Below are 18,319 nucleotides of genomic sequence, written 5' to 3' on the forward strand. Positions count from 1 at the left end.
ATAGCATCGCGGTCCCTGTAGTGGAACAGTTTAGCCACGATAGGCCTCGGGGGGGCCCCCGGCCGCGGCCGGCCGCCCGGAACTCGATGGGCCCGCTCCACAGCGAAGAATTTGCTTAGGCCAACCGGGGACAGCTGTTGCAGGATAAGTTCCTCGACCACGAGGTCCACCGGGCGGCTGTCGGAGGACTCCGGTACCCCAATGATGCGGATATTGTTGCGTCGGGCCCGTCCCTCGAAGTCCTCAAGCCGCCGGGCCATATGGTCGTTGACCACTCTAATGTCCCCAAGCACGGCCCGCAGATCCGACACCTCCGCACCCAGGGTGGAGGTCCGTGCATCAAGGGCCTGGACCTTCTCGTTGGTTTTAGAGAGGTCGGCCCGAATCAAGGTGACGTCGATCGCGACAGTGTCGATCTTACGGGCCAGGGCCTCATATTGCGTCGCGATAGTTTCCCTGATGCCCTCGATGGCGCCCATAATGTCCTGCAGGGAAGGTTCCGCAGCGACGGTCGTGCCTCCCCCTGCAGCATCCGGGGAGAGGCCAGCAGCGCCAGGGGACCTCCTGCCCTGGGTATAGCGGTCCATGTTGTTGCTCTGGACCGCTCCCCCGCGCAGTGAAGCCTTGGTCTTGCGCCCCTCCGGACCCCCTTTGCCCGCCATATGAGCACAGTCACTTAATGGGACCTCCGATCAAGGGGTGCGCGGGTGCCAGCGAAAGGACCACAAACCGTCGGTGTAGGGGCCGGAGGCGTCAGACCCGCCAGTAGCAGATGAAAGCAAACCTCGGGCAGAGGCCCAGGAGGCACCTCGCCACCTTGAGCACGCACGCCAGCTGATCTCCTGAAGGCCAAAACCGAAACCGAAAGTGCTGAATCGGTAACTGGCACCGCGCTGAGGCCGCTGTTGTTCAATTGCAGCCCGGCCCCACGGGTCACCTTCACCCCGGCCACCTCCGTCGGGTGGGTCCCAAAAGTTCCGGCGACAATAACTCAGGAGTCCCAGGTCCGATTAGAGTTTTGAAAAGAGATATATGATCAGCTGGTCTTCATCTCCCAGTTTCCATACACCAAATCAGGATAGTCTCAGGATATATTCCGAGGAGCAGAAAGGGTCCGGGGAGCCCTGTGCTCACGCGACCATCTTGGATGCGCGCTAAGCTCCTCCTCTACTCTCTTTTTTTAAAGGTTTAGCTTATCTTACACTCTGACAGTTACCTTTTCAGTCCCAATTGACACTTGTATGGAGTAGCCTTAATGCCCCACATCATTCCACGGGCCCTAGGATTGTGGCCCTTTAAATCATTATTTATTTTTATTTATTTATAAAGATTTATATAGCGCGAACAAGATCCCAAGGGATATCAGAGCTCTTCACAATAAAGATGATCAGGGATTTACAGGCGTCAAATACAAATCAAAGAGACAGTTACAAAGGGTGGCAAGTTACAGCTGATCGGGGATGTACAGGCGTCAAATACAAACCAACAGACTGTTACAAGGGTGCATAAAAGCAACACAGTGGCTAAAAAATTGCGGATCTGGGAAGGGAAGGAAAGATGAAATAAAAGAAAAAAACATAATAAATCAGTACAAGACATGAAGATATACGTCCAGTATCGTATAGCAGAAGATTCAAACCAATTAAGGTAAGAACTTGCTCATAAGGAATCATTTTACTTCCAGTTTGAAAGCAATCGTGGAGGTCAGTCTGCGAACTTCAGGAGGGAGAGAGTTCCAGATCCTCGGAGCAGAGCCAGAGAAAGCTCTTTGACAAGTTCTCTTTTTGCGAAATATCTGTGGTTTCAGGAGGAAGGAGTTAGCGTTTCTTGAGGGTCTACCAACTCCAGATAATTCTTGCTTTTGGACAAAATACTTGGGGGTTTGGAAATGGAGAGCTTTGTGGGACAGGCAGGCAATATTTAGCTGTATTCTTGCTTCAAAAGGCTGCCAATTTAGAGATTTTAAGACTGGGGAAATGTGCGCATTTCTTTTTGTGCCCGTGGTCAGTCTAGCCGCAGCAGTCAATGTAGCCCTAAGGGGGGCCAATGTATATTTAGGGAGGCCACAGAGTGTAGCACTGTCATAGTCTAGACTCGGCAAAACCAGCGCTTGAACCACCTGCTTGAAGTCAGCTTGTGGAAGGAAGGGTTAGAGATTCCTGAGTAATCTCATCTGGTGATTCGCTCCCTTGCACACCTTGCTAATATGATTCTTCATATTTAGATGTTTGCCCAGGGTGATTCCGAGAGATTTGGCAGAGTCAATAATGAGAGGAGGGGGGCAGTTGAAGGCAGTGAGATGGTTCATCCAGAGGTCTAGCTTGGGAGTATGATTCGGAGGAGAAATGAGCAAATATTCGGTTTTGGAGGTGTTGAGTAGGAGGTGGTTCTCGGTTAGCCAGTTTGGGTATTTATGAGGTTAGTGTTGAATGTTATAAGATTTTCCGGGGAGGAGATTGTCAGGTAGAGTTGTGTGTCATCCGCGTACATATGGAATAAAATGTTCATTGAGTTTAGTGCATTAGCCAGTGGTTCCAAGAATAAGTTGAATAGTATGGGGGTTAAGGCAGACCCTTGTGGAACCCCCATGGATACTGGCGTGGGCTGGGATAGGGAGTGGTTCACCTTTATTCTTTGTGATGTGTGGTGGAGGAAGGACGAGAACCATTGCAATACCAGACCGGAGAGGCCCATCCTGTGCTCCAAAATAGATAAGAGCTTGTCGTGATTTACAGTGTCAAATCCAGAGGAAAGGTCAAGGAGGATTAGGAGGCAAAATTCATTGTGGTCGAGCATTTTTAAAGTGTCATCGATAACGTGAATGAGAGCCCATTCAGTGCTGTGTCCACTCCGAAAGCCAGATTGGTGTCGGTCTAGGAATTGGAAATTCTCAATGTGAGCGCAGAGTTGAGATTGGACGCATTTTTCAAGGAGTTTGGCCAGAGTAGTGATGTTGGAGATAGGGCGGAAGTTGTTAAGGTCGGCACTATAAGCATTAGTTTTATTTAGAATAGGTGAGACCTGAGCTGCTTTTAGGCAATCAGGGATCATGCTTTGAGACAGTGAGGCATTGATAATCTTTGTCCAAAGAGGGGTGACGACTTCCTTGATGTCTTCGAAGACGGAGGGTGGTAACAAGTCCCTAAAATGATTGGATGGGTTGATACTCTGAAGAATCTTGTTGATGTCTCTTTCGCCGAAAGGAGTAAAGGTGCCCCATGAGGCATTGTTCTTGGTGCTCAGACTAGCTGGTTCAAGCTGTTCAGAGCGGGACAGAGGGTGCGCAAACAAATGGGATGGCAAAGAAGCTTTCTTAGAATCCAGTTAGATATTGATGAGTCTTGCTTTCTCTGTAAAGAAAGCAGCCAGAGCCTCACATGAGGGTGGGCTGAGACCTGGGTCACAGCGAATGGGTGCATCAACCGATTGTTGTTTAACAATTTCAAAAAGTTTCTTGGGGCGATTAGCGGCTTGCTTAAGTTGGGATCGGAAGTAGTTGGAATTGGCGCTCTTGATTTGTTTGTTATAGGAGCTCTTTAATGATTTAAGGACTTTTAGCTGATCCAAAGATGGTTTGGACCTCCAAGATCGTTCAATTGCCCTTAGTTGCATCGTTCAGAATTTAGGTTGTCATTGACCATGGTTTGGAGATTTTTGTTGAGGCATTTTTTTTTTATAGTGGTGCCATGGAATCCATGAAACATGAGATCGTAGAATTGTAAAAGTCTGTGAGTACATGAACCTCAGACAAGTCAGCTTGGGAGGAAAGGGCAGATTTACATTGGGTTGCTAGTTCAGCTGTATTGATATGTCTAAGGTCCCTTTTCCATATCTTCAACTTCTTCGGTTGAGCCGTCCTCAGGGACACCTCTCGGTTAATATAAAAGAGGATGATGTGATGGTCGGACCAGTCACAAGGGAGATGTTGTCCAGTGAGATGGTATTTCTTTTGGAGATGATGAGATCCAGGGTTTCTCCTTTATTATGCGTCGGCCGGTCACAGTATTGAATCTGCTCGTGATCATCTAGGAAAGATTTAAGGCAAGTGACAGCTTGTTCATTAGGGTTAGACCAGTGAAGGTTGAAATCACCGAGGAAGATTTGGGACACTACGGAATCGGCACTGCAGGAGATGATTTCCATTATTTGTTCGATAAAGGAGAGATTGTCACCTGGTGGGTGATTGAATGTATGTAGTTTACATACCGGGAGGTGGTAACTTGAAATGTTGAGACAGAGGTCACTGGAGGAAGGCTTTGAGGACTCAGAATGAGAGACCGCGAGTGTATTCCGATGAATACATGCTAGGCCACCACCCAGCTTCTTTGCTCTGTCGAGACAAATTATGTCATGGAAAGGAGGCACTAGGAGGTCTAGGAAAGGAGTGGAAGAGGGATTCAACAAAGTTTCAGTGAAGATGATGATATCTATCTCATTGTAATGGATGAGGTCGAAGATATCGGAGGCATGTTTACTGGCTGATCTGCAGTTGAACAGTATGCATTTAAGTCGTCCGGGTGTGTGGGGGGAGAACTCTGTGTGATGTTAAATCGCTTGAGGTTGTCATTATTTATGAGTTGGAGGTTGTGTGGGGGTTCCCTGTTCGGGTTAGAGTGAATGACTTGAATTTGACCGAGAGGAGTCTTGATGGTGTCTAAGTTCGGGGAATAAGAGGCGAGCAGATCATTGATATCATTAAATGCAAGATCGGTCTTCGTCCTTTTGGACCGGGAGTGGGCGTTAGGGAGAGGTAAGGTGTTAAATGTGGGAATGGGAGGATGCTCGACAAGGCGAGATATCCCGCTAGAGGGGACTCTAGGCAGGTTTCGAAGGGAGAGGAGGGAGCTTATCAAGGGGAGATGCTCGATTGAAAGGGCTTTCAAGACATGAAGTTCAGCCGTAAGAAGGTGCAACTGGAGAGATAGATCGTCAAGGCGCGCCACTAGGTCTGACTGCTGGGTGAGGGTTAAAGAATGTGTAGGGGGAACAAGTGGAGTGGAGGGGCCATGAAGGAAGCCAGAGAAGTCTAAGACGGTACTGCTAAGTTCAGGATGTGGGAGTTAGTCATTGAGGATTTGCAAAGTTCCTGAGAGCTTGGAAAGAGGGGCTGGAGAAGGTGATAGGACGGATGAACGAATTGTAAGTATATCAGGGGTGGTCAATGGCAGGTAGGGTGAGTTTGGCTGATCATGATCCGCGGAAGACCGTTGCCCGGACTCCTGCCTAGCAGGTGGTGTAGTTATAGGGATGAAGGAAGGGGGAACATCAGTTAGGAGTGAAGACGGTAGGGCGTGAGGGAACCTCTCTGCTCGAAAGTCACTCTGTATCTGACTAGCGGTCGGCGAGAAGAGTGAATTTGGTTGATCATGATCCGAGGAGGACTGTTGCCGAGTCTCAAGCCTGGCAGGTGGCGTAGTTATAGGGATGAAGGAAGGGGGAACATCTGTTAGGAGTAAAGAAGGTAGGGCGTGAGGGAGCCTCTCAGCTCGAGAGTCATCCTGTATCGGACTAGCTGTAGGCTAGAGGCGTCAGCCCATAGGTCCGCCAATCCACTGCGAATGTGGTCGAGTGAACTGATATAAACCGACCGGGAACAGGGAGGGTCTGAGATCAACTAAAGGAGGAGTAGAGTTTTAAGGGAGTGGGGTACTCTCAGCTGTGATAGGGGGAGTACTGGTTAAATCCAGCGTATTTGTAGAGTATGGGTAGGGGTCAGTGGATTTGGCGTGCACCGCTTTTTTGAGTGTAGGAAAAAAATTGGCCATCTTAGCTAGGTTGATATTAGATGCTTGGATGAAGATGATGACATTGTTGTAAAGGGTAATAGTGGTGTTAGCTTTGAGGGTGGACGAGGGTGAAGTTAATTTGAGACCATGTGGGGTTTTCCTAGTGTCTGATATTCGAAGCATGGAGTAGAACACGGTCCGCCAGCATGCCCGTTTTCTAGTGTAGAAGATGAGGTCATTAACAAGAGTACCCTTGTTTGCACAAAAGTAGGGATCTGAGATTAAGTTTCGGGTCTGGCTTTGAGTATGCGGTGTTTGTGTTTTTTTGCCACATTTTTGGAGAGGTTAGACTGGTAGTTCATTAGGCTGCTAAGAAAACTCATCACAAGGTGAGTACCACCATTTGGAGATATCCATGTGATCGAATAGAAGACTTTAGGACCTGATTACAGTCTTGGCAGACTGGGTTACATGCACATGACGGATATTCCATCCATGGCATTACAACTCCATTATATCCTATGGAACTTGTAATACGATGGGTGGGATTACCGTCACATTTGTGACAGAGTATCCCATCCGCCAAGATTGTAATCAGGCCCTTAGCCTTTCACCTGCCTGAGGCTGATAAATTCATTTTCAGCAGTTTTTTGTCTTGGTAAATAACATCTGTGTATTAAGAAGCTTATAAATATCAAATATTCTGCACAAAAGTTGTTCAGAAGAAATAGCTGTACTCTCGAAATGAAGGTGCACGTGTGTCCTGTCCAGAACTGCTCACACCACTGTGATTAGACTGAAAGACATTGCCAATTTTTTATTTGCAGTTTATATTTCTATGTTTCTCTTATTCTGAAAAACATTTTCTTTGTTGCAGTAATCTACACTATGTAGAGTATGTGAGCACCAAAGCGTATTAAACCAGTAACCACGCAACTATTTTAATAATGCATTTTGTGAAGGTTCTGGCAGTTTTGTAGTGTTGCTAATAAGCACTATAGTTTACCACAACCAATTTATTGATAAGGATTTGATCAGAAACGGGCAAATTAAGGTTTGAAGCTATTGTATCAGGATTTTAACCCAGTGGCTGAAAGCAGGTTTCTACAGGAGCTGCACAAATTCTCCTAGCTTTCGTTCAAGCAACAATGGAAGGCGAATACCTAACTCTGTGCATTCTTGAACATGCATGTAGACATTCTCGCAAACATGAAAAGATTTGAAACCTATCTCCTCCATACTTCTCCCTTTCCCTACCCCCAAGGACCACACTTTATACCTGCGAAACAGTTAAAAATAAATATACTTCTAGGGGGGTGGGCAGCGAGGGCATAGCAGGGATCCCCCGACCTTCTGAAATTGAATGCGAGCATGTCTCCTCAAGCTCCGCCATTACCTGTGGCTTCTGACTGCAGGGATTGCCACATACACGCAGGAATACTCAGAACAACACTTGCAGAAACACTCAGTCCATTTATACAAGGGTCCGGGCTTTCGCTTATGTCTTCTGTGCCTCAGCTCACTGTCTCCTGACTCATCCTGGCCACACGACACTCGGCTACCATTAAGTATATTTGGATTTTGTGTGCAGGAGTCAGCCTCTATGTAATATGTGCATGGCATAATTGATACATTTATGCGCAGGTCTATACACCGCAGACTTGGCCCTGGGGCGTTAGAGCTCTTTACATAAGTAGCATATGTTTTACATAAAAGTATACATTTTTGTTTTTAAGGCAATGTGTGGGGTCTATAGTGATTTGCCCAGAATCAAAGGATGTTGGGCTGATGCCGCAATTCGAACATGATTACCCAGTAACAATATCAGTGGCCCTGGCTATCAGTCCAAATCTCTTCCTGTTGAGCTGTCAATTAGAAGTTAAGTTTGCAGCTGCATCCCAGCACTGCAATACACTGTCTGTTGACAGTCATAGTGGTGGCACATTAACACGTGTGATCGGAAAGCCTCATTTGACCCTGAGGGCGGTTACCAATAGTAGTACTAGTACTCTTCTTGTCCAAGGAGAAGTTCTGGTACTCAACAAAGAAAATGGAGAGGTGCCAATGCTTACTACCAACCCATTTAAAGGACAGCCTGCATTCAAATTGTCTCTAAGTGAGTTAAAAAAAATTCACTTGGCCCTCTCCAGTACAACAGGGTTGTGCAACAAACGCTACTTCTCTTTTCTGTCACCATGTTTCAACTCTCAAATATTGCCCCAACTGGTTTAGACGTCTTTCTGGGGGCTAAAGGTCTCTGAATCGTAGGGTATATTATGCATGTGAATTCAATATACACATTGTGTTTTCATATGATGGGCAAAAGCAGTGGAAACAACCCTTCTTCAAAGAACAGACACATCTTAAGCAGAAACAGAGTAATCTATGGACCGTCAGATAGGTACAGCCAGAGAAACAGCAACACAAGTTTTCAACAATCACTGGACACATCTAAATTAGGTAGTAGAACTGCAAGATTTGCTTCAAAGTGAACAGGTATGCTTCCCCTCCCACAGTAAGCCTCCCCCTTAGAAAGTAGCTAGTGGAGTCTTCCATTCTCCTTAGAACCGATTGAGCAGGGCAGACTAGTACAATCCTTCATTGCAGCTCTCTAGCGTGTTTGTTTAACTCACCGAGATGAATGTATAGGTGGATGAGTGAGTGAATATATGAACTCCGACACCCTTCTCACTTAAGTGATATTTCACATCAGCTCCCTCAAAGTGCGGCAGTTGCCTCTTCGTAGACCTGCTGTAACTCCTGGTGTCATATCCTACAGTCTTGCTGCTGTATCTTTCTTCTGATGCAGTTGCTGCTGTTGACGTACACATTTGTCAAAGGATGGACCCTTGCTATACAAATACAGAGAACTTACTTGCTCGTGGTGTGAAAGGAGTTGGAGGGAGTGACGTGTACAGCATAGCACTTTAAAGAAAAAATGGCAATAATGCCTCTATTCTGCTCTTTTGTACTCTCCCCTCTCCGTTGCACCTCTTCCCTCTTTATTCTCCCTGTCTCTGTTTAACATTTCTTTCTCTCGCCCACTTTCTTTCCCTATTCAGCCTCTATCTCTATCCATTCTCCCCTTTCCTGTTGGTTACCTCTTCCTTGTTCTCTTTCCCTCATTTCTCTCTCTCTCTCATGTGCACCTCTTTGGCTTACATTTGTATTTTCTCTTGCTTCACCTTCATTTGTGTTTTTAGCCTTTTCAATTATTCTCAACGCTGTTTTTCACTTCATTCCTGTGCCTCCCTCGCCTTCTTCTATCCCACTTTTATGTGATAAACATACCTCTGCTGCACAATCCGTACACACCATGCAGGCCTCTGTGCGGCACCCATTAAAAATGTTGCAAGCCACCAGTTATAGAATATGTGTGTGCTTTTCCTCCAGCATTTTGAACTTTTTTTTCTTTTACATTTTTTAAACTATATTTGCAGGCAAGCATTGGCAAAGGCAACAGCTCAGCATTCACATGATAAAGGTGAGACCTAGTGGTTTTGCCAATGCTTGATGTACTTACAGCTTGATTCCACATGTGGCATTGTTCTCAAACAGTTTTAAATGAATATTTTACATTTACTACATTAAATCAAATTGTTCCAGAAACTAACATGATTCATTTGTAGTAACATGCTAAATGAAATGTATTTAGGAGAAAAATCTCATATATCAAGTATAACAATAACAATAATAAGACATTTCTGTAACACAAGAGTCAGAGACTTATCCTACATGTCATAGAGGAACGTGCTCATAGTGTTCGCACATTGTAATCACGCAGAATCCTCCTTTGCAAGCCACCTGGTTTAATAGACTTCTAATTTGCTATGTACTCCTTCATCCATAAGTGTGTCGACCTACAGCAATACTACAGTGCTGGTGTTCCATTATGTTCTTAAATCTTGTTTAGTACAAATATCAAAATCCTTTAGTGCAGATGCAAAGATAAAACGGGCATGCAGATGTGGAGTACCCAGTATGAAAGAGCAGCTGTTCAATGCCAGGGCTTTAGAAACATTCTGCAAGGGTAAGTGATGATGGTGTTTGGCATATGAGTCGTATTGCTAAGTGTAAGAATGGTGAGGGGAAGCAAAGAGGAGGTGTGGACATGCTGGATTTGAGATTGGTTGGGAGGATGAGTTGGATGATGAGTCCATGTGCGTTCAATCTGAATTGGTAAATGATGACGGAGAAGTGGTGGTTCAGGATTGTGATGATGTGGGTTTCAGGAGGTTCGGCAGATTGGGAAGAGTCATCCACACTTCGAGCAAATTGGAACATTTTGTCTTAAATTGATTTTTGCATTTGCATTATTTGTTGTTTCCTTTGTAGTTATTTTCAGTAATTATATTGTATATAGTTTTATGTTTTGTTTTCATTTTTACACTGTTCCTGTTTTCCACATTGTTGGTGGGAGGGGGATGTGTAGTGTTTTATGTTTTTTTGTGGAATGTAATGGTGTCACTATGAGGTATGAAGAACGTTTTGGTATTGGGGTTCTTGGGGTGGCAGTTGATGTTAAGGCTGGACATTTTGGGTTTTCCCTGCTGAAGCGGAGTTGAGAATAAAGGATATACTTATTTCAACATTGCGTGGCGATAGCATTACACTACAATGGCTTACACAATACTGTCTGAACTTAATTGTGTGCAGATGATGAGGTATAGCAGAGACAATGCCTGTTTATTTGTCAGCGAGGAGCTAAGCAACCTTTGTGATGGAACAGAATACTTATGTAGAACTGTAGGCGACCAAGCCCATTTAATATTCAGTGATCTCTGTATAAAGCTTTCTTTCAACGGTTCCGAAATCGAGACTCCATGCAAGACCCTACTGCATTTCGACAAAAAATTGACAGGAAATAACAGATTTTTTTTTTTTAGGCGTTGGATTGCCACGGTCTAGACCTCAGCATTGGAAAGAAATGAAAAGGGTGATCAGTGGTGCGTGTATTGTAAGGGTGCATATAGTCTGAGTACAGCTTATAATTGGTACCACACAAAATGAGTATGGACTCGTTCTACTGGAGAAAGAAGAACTACATATAACATAGACTTGGAAATGGCTATTGGAACATAGATGCAAATGGGGTGAGCTGCACTCCTCCCACAACAATTTTCATCGTATAGACTTCACAAACATCGAGAGAAAGACAAATTGCGGAGACCATTTCCCTGGATTTTGAAAAAGGAAACCAAGCAAGACAGTTTACTCCCATAAATAGGATATTCCAGTACTAATTTCTGGGTTGATCTTCCCAAAATCATCTCCCTCTAAGAGATGGTATATCTACCAATTTGAAGGGGATAGATTGCCCACGCCTCATGGAGGAGGAGACAGTAGATTTGGACTCTCCACTCTCTAGAGGACCTGGCTCCTTTTTAAACAATCACTGGCAAAGCCAATAGGTCTTGCCTTTGGAAAGTATTTTCTTTGCTAATGATTTTTAATGATGCTAATCAGCATGGCTAAAGAGAAAACCAAAAACAAAAGGTGCTATGATGCAGCGACAATGTCATTTTGAAGAAAACTGCACTAGGTATGCAAGCGCCTACAAAATGTGCTGTGGATTTTTCCTTTTTATTTACTGATCCAAGTTGGATTGGTAAATTTAAAAAAAGTAGTGCAAAAGTGTGCTCTGTTTTTTTAACAAGTGGGTGGAGGGGAGCAACAAGCAGAGTGGGGGGTAGAAACAACACGGATTGGGCTGGTGGGTGGAAGGATCACAGAGGACGGGCCAGAAGCAACATTGAGGGTGGCTGGAGAAGTACATAACACAGGATGAGAGAGAGCAATGTGGAGCATTGGGAAACAGAAACATGGGCGAGAGAGAGCGCAACATGGAATGGGGAGAAGCACAGGGGCAAGAAAGCAATGTGAGGAGAGAAGTACACAAGTGCAAACACAACATGTAGGGGCGTGGGGAGAAGCACACGGACGAGAGCAACATGGGCAATGGAGAGGTGAAGAGAAGTACATGAGGGAGTCAGCCGGAAAACACATGCACTCTTATAGAATGCTTATCCAAAAAGCAGTGGCGGCTGGTGAGGTTTGTGAGTGGTGTGGCTGGGCTTGGTCCCGAGGGGGGAGGGTGGATGGAGGGTGCGGAGGTATGGCATTTTTTAAGGAGGCTAGTCACAAGCCCAATTTTTTAAATAAAAAAGGAACATAAGCCAATAATTAGCCCCCTCCCCGCAGTAGGCACCACCAAATGTTCAATCATGATGTAACCAGCACATTTATAAGGCAAATGTCCAAAGAATGTAATGCCACCCTACGAGCATGGCCCACTTGCAGTCTCTGGGTAAGCAGAGGGCTCTATCTCAAGCAGGCATGAGGTATTAAACAGACATGATGCAACAAACACACATGATAGATTTGATGAATATCTGTAATGTGTTCGATACAAGCAGCAATAAGAACATTAAGTTAATGCAATATTAAAGTCAGTAGAACCAAATGTTGGTTAAGTTTGTGTTGCACGCTGGAAGGTAAGTTTACAAACAAACTTTTATTTAGATTCCACAATACAGGGACCAACAGCAGGCGCAACCAGTGCCTCAGCGTGTTAGCAGGAAACTGACACAACGAATGCACCGCCCACACCAGGAGAGCTTGTAAATTCAAATGTACACATTGCTAATATATCATCAGCGCGAGAGTAAGCCCTTCAAAACATTGTAATTCTGAAACTGAATCAACTGTACACTGAGACGCTTTCGAACGCACACACAAAGCTGCACATAACACACCAGGAAGGCAGGCCCGAGAGTGTGACTCAGAGCATGACTTACAAACTCGCGGGGGTGGGGGGTTTAAAAAATAAACTATTAAGAAAACTTGCCGGGTCCACGCCGCCTCTGCTCATGGGCCGGGGTCCGACTCCCAACTCCCGAGTTTATCGCCTACCTTCAACCTCTTCGGAGTGGCTGGCAACCCCTCTCAGCCAATCCAGACACTGCATTAGCAGCGCCAGGATTGGCTAGAGCAGGGATACTCCCCGCCCGTTAGGAGACCAGGGGCTGCTGCATGAAGCAACCCTCGGGTCCCTCGCTCTCCTAATGGGAAGAGTAGTAGTAGTGGCTTATGCGCATGTTCGTGGCTGGCCATAAAAATGACCTGCCCAAAACCGAACATGCTCACCACTGCCGCTGCCTCGCTGTCATTTACAGTGAGAGACTGTCACTCAAATGCTGCCGCAGGCCCGCAAACCTTCAGCCTTCACCGTCTGATTGCCTCGGGGGTGTGACGTGTCCCGGTCAGGGACAATTTACAATTAACATGGTGCCATTCACACCTAAATTCGTTTAATAATAACTCTCGCAGTCTCGCACAGCAGTCGTGCTGAAATGCTAATTATTAGCGTTTCAGCGCGACTGCTGCACGAGACTGCGTGTGTTATTATTAAACAAATTTAGGCGTGAATGGAGCCATGTGGCATCAGTGGGCAACGCCCCAGCGCCCCTGCCAAAAAGAAAAAAAGGTCTTGTCTGAAAAGGCGAACCTGCAGGGGAGCAGTAGCGGCTGCTGCTGGACTCAGCTGGTGAGGCGGGGGCAAGGGGGTCAGGAGTGAATACAACAAAAAAAAAGACACTTACCTGTGATGGCCGGCTGCCGCCTCTTCTCCGTCCGTATACAGGAACCAGCAGGAAGAACCCGGCTCCAAGGATCCCTATAGCCAATCACAATGCTGCAATGCAGTGTTGGGATTGGTCTGAGCGCCGTGGGTCCGGGCTCAGCCAGGGAATGGGGGCCTGTAATGCAGCCTGCATGGAGAGTATTGGAAGTGCACATGACTGTTTTGGGCGCCCGTCCAGAAATCTGCAGCAGCAGGAGGAAACTTAAAATGATAACAATGCAAGCTATTGTCATTTTATGTTTCCTGCTGCGGAGCAGTGGGGTGACGCTCCTCCGCCTTAGCGAAGGTGCTGCCACTGCACAGGAGGGTCAAACACAAGAAGGAAAGCCCACACAATCAGCCTGTGAAGCCGGATTGACTGCGTTTGTAGGTTGCTTTATTAGAAGCATGCCATGTAATACGATTAACACTAAGTTTTCTTATTCCCATTACATATTAAATAAAAAGTACAAGGCAATCAAATAGGAAGTTTATGCAAAGGTGAATCTGCCCAGCGAACACTCGCCGTAGGGTTCACAGCAATGTCTTACCAAAGAGTTCATTCTCAACATTCACATATTGATTTCCATGGATAGAGTCGACAGGTCGATAGATAACTATAGATTACATGTAATTTGTTCTTACCTAGAGGCACAGTTTCAGGCAAGAACAATTAGCTCTAGAGCAAACGAATGGAAGCGTAGGCACAACTTTCCACGGTAACAACAATCTCGTAATGAATTGCAAATGGTTGTTAAAAAACGAAGGACTTCTACAGGAATGTTTAGTGAAAGGGGGGAGGTGGTTAGGTTATGAAGGTTAGGGTGGTGGTAGTGAGGATGATGGTGGTAAGGCTGGTGAGGGTGGTGGTAGGATGGTGGTGGTGGCTAGGATGGTGGTGAGGGGTGTGGTGGGGAGGGTGCTGGTGGTGACAGTGGTGGTAGGATAATAATTGTAGTGTGGTGGTGATGGTTAGAATGGTGGTGAGGGTGGTGGAGTCGAGGGTAGTGGTAGTGAGGGTGTTGGTGTTGAGGGTGGTGGATGTGGTGAGGGTGCTGATCATAGTTTGGGTGGTGCCGATGGTAAGATGGTGGTGGTGAAGGTAGTGAAGCTTATGGTGAGGGTGACTGTGGTTAGGGCAGCAGTGGTGTTTAGGGTAGGGTGGTGGTGGGGGTGGTCATGGTGATAGGTTAGGTGGTTGTGTATAGGGTTGAGTGGTGGTTAGGGGAGGGTGGGTGTTACAGCAGTGGTGGTGTTTAGGGTGGTTGTGGGTAGGGTGGGGTGGTGGTTAGGGTCATTTGGTGGCAGTTGGTAGGGTGATGGTGGCTAGGGTAGGGTGGTGGTAGTTAGGATAGAGTAGTGGTGATGGTTGTGGCAGGTAGGGTAGTGGTAGATAGGATAAGGTGTTAACGGTGCGACCAACTTGGCGCTTTCGTTACCAATAATATCAGAGATCATGGGTAAATTTGGTGAGGTCTCGGGCTACCAGACTAACTGGCAGAAAACTGAGGTGATGAAGTGGAACTCCCGGAGTAATAATCCCTTGGTAAAAAACTCAATGAAATACCTAGGCATTATGGTGTACAAAAATCACGAAGAGGTACCACGTTTGAATTTTGAGAAGTTAGTAGGCGAGACTAAGAAGCTATTAAGGTCTTGGGCAGGACATCCACCCTCCTTCTTAGGTAGCTCAAACATCTTTAAGATGTCAATATTACCCAAGGTTACCTTTCTTTTCGCATCAATACCTCTAGAATTCAAGAAGCCTTAGTTCGGTAAACTGCAGGGAGTGCTGACCAGTTTTATCGGGCATCTAAGGCCCCTAGAATTGCATGGAAGAAGCTTCGTATGGGGAAACTTCAGGGGGGAATCGCTAGCCCAGATATGTTCCAGTACTGCAAGGTCTTTCAATTTAAGACAATGAGAATTTTAATGCAGGACTACTGTAAATATCCTACGTATCTGCAAGCCATGACTAAGTCAGAGGAGGATGGGTTTTTGTTTAAATTCGGACATCCAAAATATTTCAAAAAAATAAAACTAAAGATCGTTCATGCAGCTAGTAAGTTATGGTTTCAAATTAGAAGGGCAGGGTGGATTCCGTACTATAGCAGCTACGCTCCAATTTGGGCCTCTCCAGGTACCCCTGAGTGTCTAAAGGACAAACTCTCAACCTCATTGGCAGAAGCAGGGGTAACAAGATGGAACCAGCAACTTGAAGGGAAAACTTTAGTGGGCTTCGGAACAAATATCATCTCTGTCAAATGGGAACATCTCCAGATTCAAGTTCTACTAATTGATTAGCTGGTCAAATTCGCTGCCAGAGGGCGAGGCAGGAAATAGAGACCTTGAGAGCAAATTTTTTAAAGAATCCTGGCCAAAAGAAGGAGGTGTCAGAGTAGTATTGGCTGTTCGTACAAGCCGGAGACGAGAAGTTTGTTCTTCCCATGGAAATCTGGAGGACAGACTTATCATCGGGAGACATACAGAACCTCTGGCAAGTATCGATGTCTATGCTATGGTATGTTGTTAGTGCTGCCCCTCTCAGAAAAAAACATTTGTTTACGACACATAGGGCCTACTGGTCGCCAAAAAAGCTGAAAAAGATGAACAGGCAGGAGGTCAAATGTTGTCCTAAGTGTGGGGAGGAAGAAGCAGACGATCTCCACATGTTTTTCCGCTGTCCCAGCCTCCAGGTATTAACAACTTTGGCCATAAATATGGAGGTGAGCATGTCTTTATGTATCTTTGGGGTATTGAACGGGGAGGGGGAGGTAAGGGTCAGCTTGGAAAGGAAACAGAAACATCTGCTGTTTATGTTGATACAACTAGCTAGGCGTGAGATCTGTATTAAGTGGATAACTTCACTCCCCCCGTCCATGAGGGAATGGTTGGATTCGATACGTAGGGTGAGAAAGCTGGATAAGAACATGGAGGGACTAAAGAGGCTTGATTTTTGGGACATATGGGATCTGGTCTTTTAGTTTAGTTAACTTTCACGGGTGGTTTAAGATATTTAATTTGTGTATGACCGGCTCCAAAAGCATCCAATGATTAAGCAATTCTGCAACAATTCCCGGATCCATGGAATGGGATTGGAGCCCCCAGCGTCCCCCCCTCAGTCCCTCATTCGATTGGGTTCCAAGGGACAGGAAGTATGGTTATGCGCGTTTCGCCAAGTAACAGTCTCAGAGGGCAGTGTGAAGACCCTCTCATATTCTTCCTGGTAGATTATTGCACAAATGAGTACATAAAAAAGGTGGTAATGGGGGTGGTGTTCTTGTGAGCGCGGTGGTGGTTTTTAGGGTTAAGCTGGTAGGGTGGTAGTGGTAGGTTGGTGGTTAGGATGGTGGTGGTTAGGATTGGATGGAAGTGGGTAGAGTGATAGTGGTTAGGACAGTGGTGGGTAGGGTAGAGTGGCTGTGGTTAGGGTACTGGTAGGGAGGAAGTAGGGGGTAGTGGTGGTAAGGTGGGGGTTAGGGTGGTGGTAGAGTGGTGGAGAGTGTATAAAGTGGTGGTATTTTAGGGTAGGGTGATGGTGGTTAGGGTGGTGTTGGTAGTGGTTAGAATGATGGTTGTGGTTATGGTGGTGGTCGTAGAGTGAAGTGGTTACGGTGGCTGTAGGGAGTTGGATTGCCAGCAGAGTGGTTAGAGAAATCCCACACATATATGCTTCATACTCAATCAGCTGCAGTTTTTTTCATATGCTTATTTGAAGTGCATTACCTACACTTAAGTTACAACTGGAAGGTCAACATATAGCTGCTGCAGAAAGTATGGAAAAGAGCAAATCTTCACATGGTCCATGAAGAAAGAAAAGACATGTTCGGAAAAACTGTATTTTTAAGTGAGAGAATATGGGAACTTTAAAAACAATTAAAAAATTTGTATATTTTCAAAATCTAAAATGGTGTATTTTAAATATTTTCACTAAATGCAACGTATTGATATGAAAAGAGTGGTATGTGTCTTGTTAGTGAATTCCACACACTTTTCCTTGAGGCAGTTGCAAGTTACGTTTCTTTGGAAAGGGAATTTTACTAAATACAGGTATAATTTAAGAAGTGACCTAGGAGGTTATTTAGAGTTTGGCAAATGTAAGACTTCCACCAAAAGTTGGAGGATGTCCCGCCCATCCTATTTAGAATGTGTATATATATATATATATATATATATATATTATCTACTGGCGGTCGCTAGTAGATAGTTATAGTTAGGATCGTGTTTCCATAGGAAATCCGCAACATTCTATTTGGAATAACTTTGGCGCCGATTGACGAATCCTCGCGAAATTTTCAAAATAGGTGGGGCGCTCCGCTCCGCTCCTTCCCTGAAAGTCTCGGGGGGATTCGTCAAGCGGGAGCTGAGAAAAAGGGGGGGTCCCAAAACGCGTTTTCCCCATGCATTTTTCCATAGGACCTTTAGTCCAAGCTACAGCCCGAACGGCTGTACAGAATTACTTGAAATTTGGCAGAGAGGTAGTCCTCAGGTCAGGGATGTGCCTTTTGCAGGTCTGGTGTAAATCTGTTCAGTATTTCCTGAGAAAATAGCATTTAAAAGCATATATATATCTATAGGCGCGCACCGTGAAAAACCTTAAAAACAATTTACAAAAATACATAACTTAGCATTTAAAAAAACGTACAAATTCACTGAAAAAACCATAGGCTTCACACACGTTATAGTTAGGAATTAGCATTTAAAAAACCTTGCAAATTCACTTAAAAAACCATAGGTTTCACACATGTTATAGTTAGCTGGACATTTCACTCGTGAAAAACCATTGAAATTCCCCCGTTATAGTTAGTGCAGGCAACTATAACTCACGCGACCGCAATCCTCTGCTGATGACGTCAGATATTACATCACTGATGACATATGTGTCTTTCTGAAAAAAAAATATTTGTAATATATGTATAGCTAAAAATTAATGGAAGAAGACATGGGTAAATAAGTGTCTAAATACAGTGAT

The 18,319-nt window shown here is 45.2% G+C and overlaps 1 long non-coding RNA gene across 1 annotated transcript in view; it reads left to right on the forward strand.

Annotated features, from left to right (window-relative positions):
- Window positions 1–16,016, forward strand: part of LOC146775878 (uncharacterized) — a 108,848-nt gene extending 92,832 nt beyond the window's left edge. Inside the window, exon 5 of the long non-coding RNA XR_014972310.1 lies at window positions 15,923–16,016. This is a non-coding gene — a long non-coding RNA (uncharacterized LOC146775878). The remainder of the gene's footprint in view (window positions 1–15,922) is intronic.
- The last annotated feature ends 2,303 nt before the right edge of the window (window positions 16,017–18,319 follow it).

Source organism: Triturus cristatus, chromosome 12, assembly GCF_964204655.1.
Source record: "Triturus cristatus chromosome 12, aTriCri1.1, whole genome shotgun sequence".
In the NCBI taxonomy this organism is placed as follows: Eukaryota; Metazoa; Chordata; class Amphibia; order Caudata; family Salamandridae; genus Triturus; species Triturus cristatus.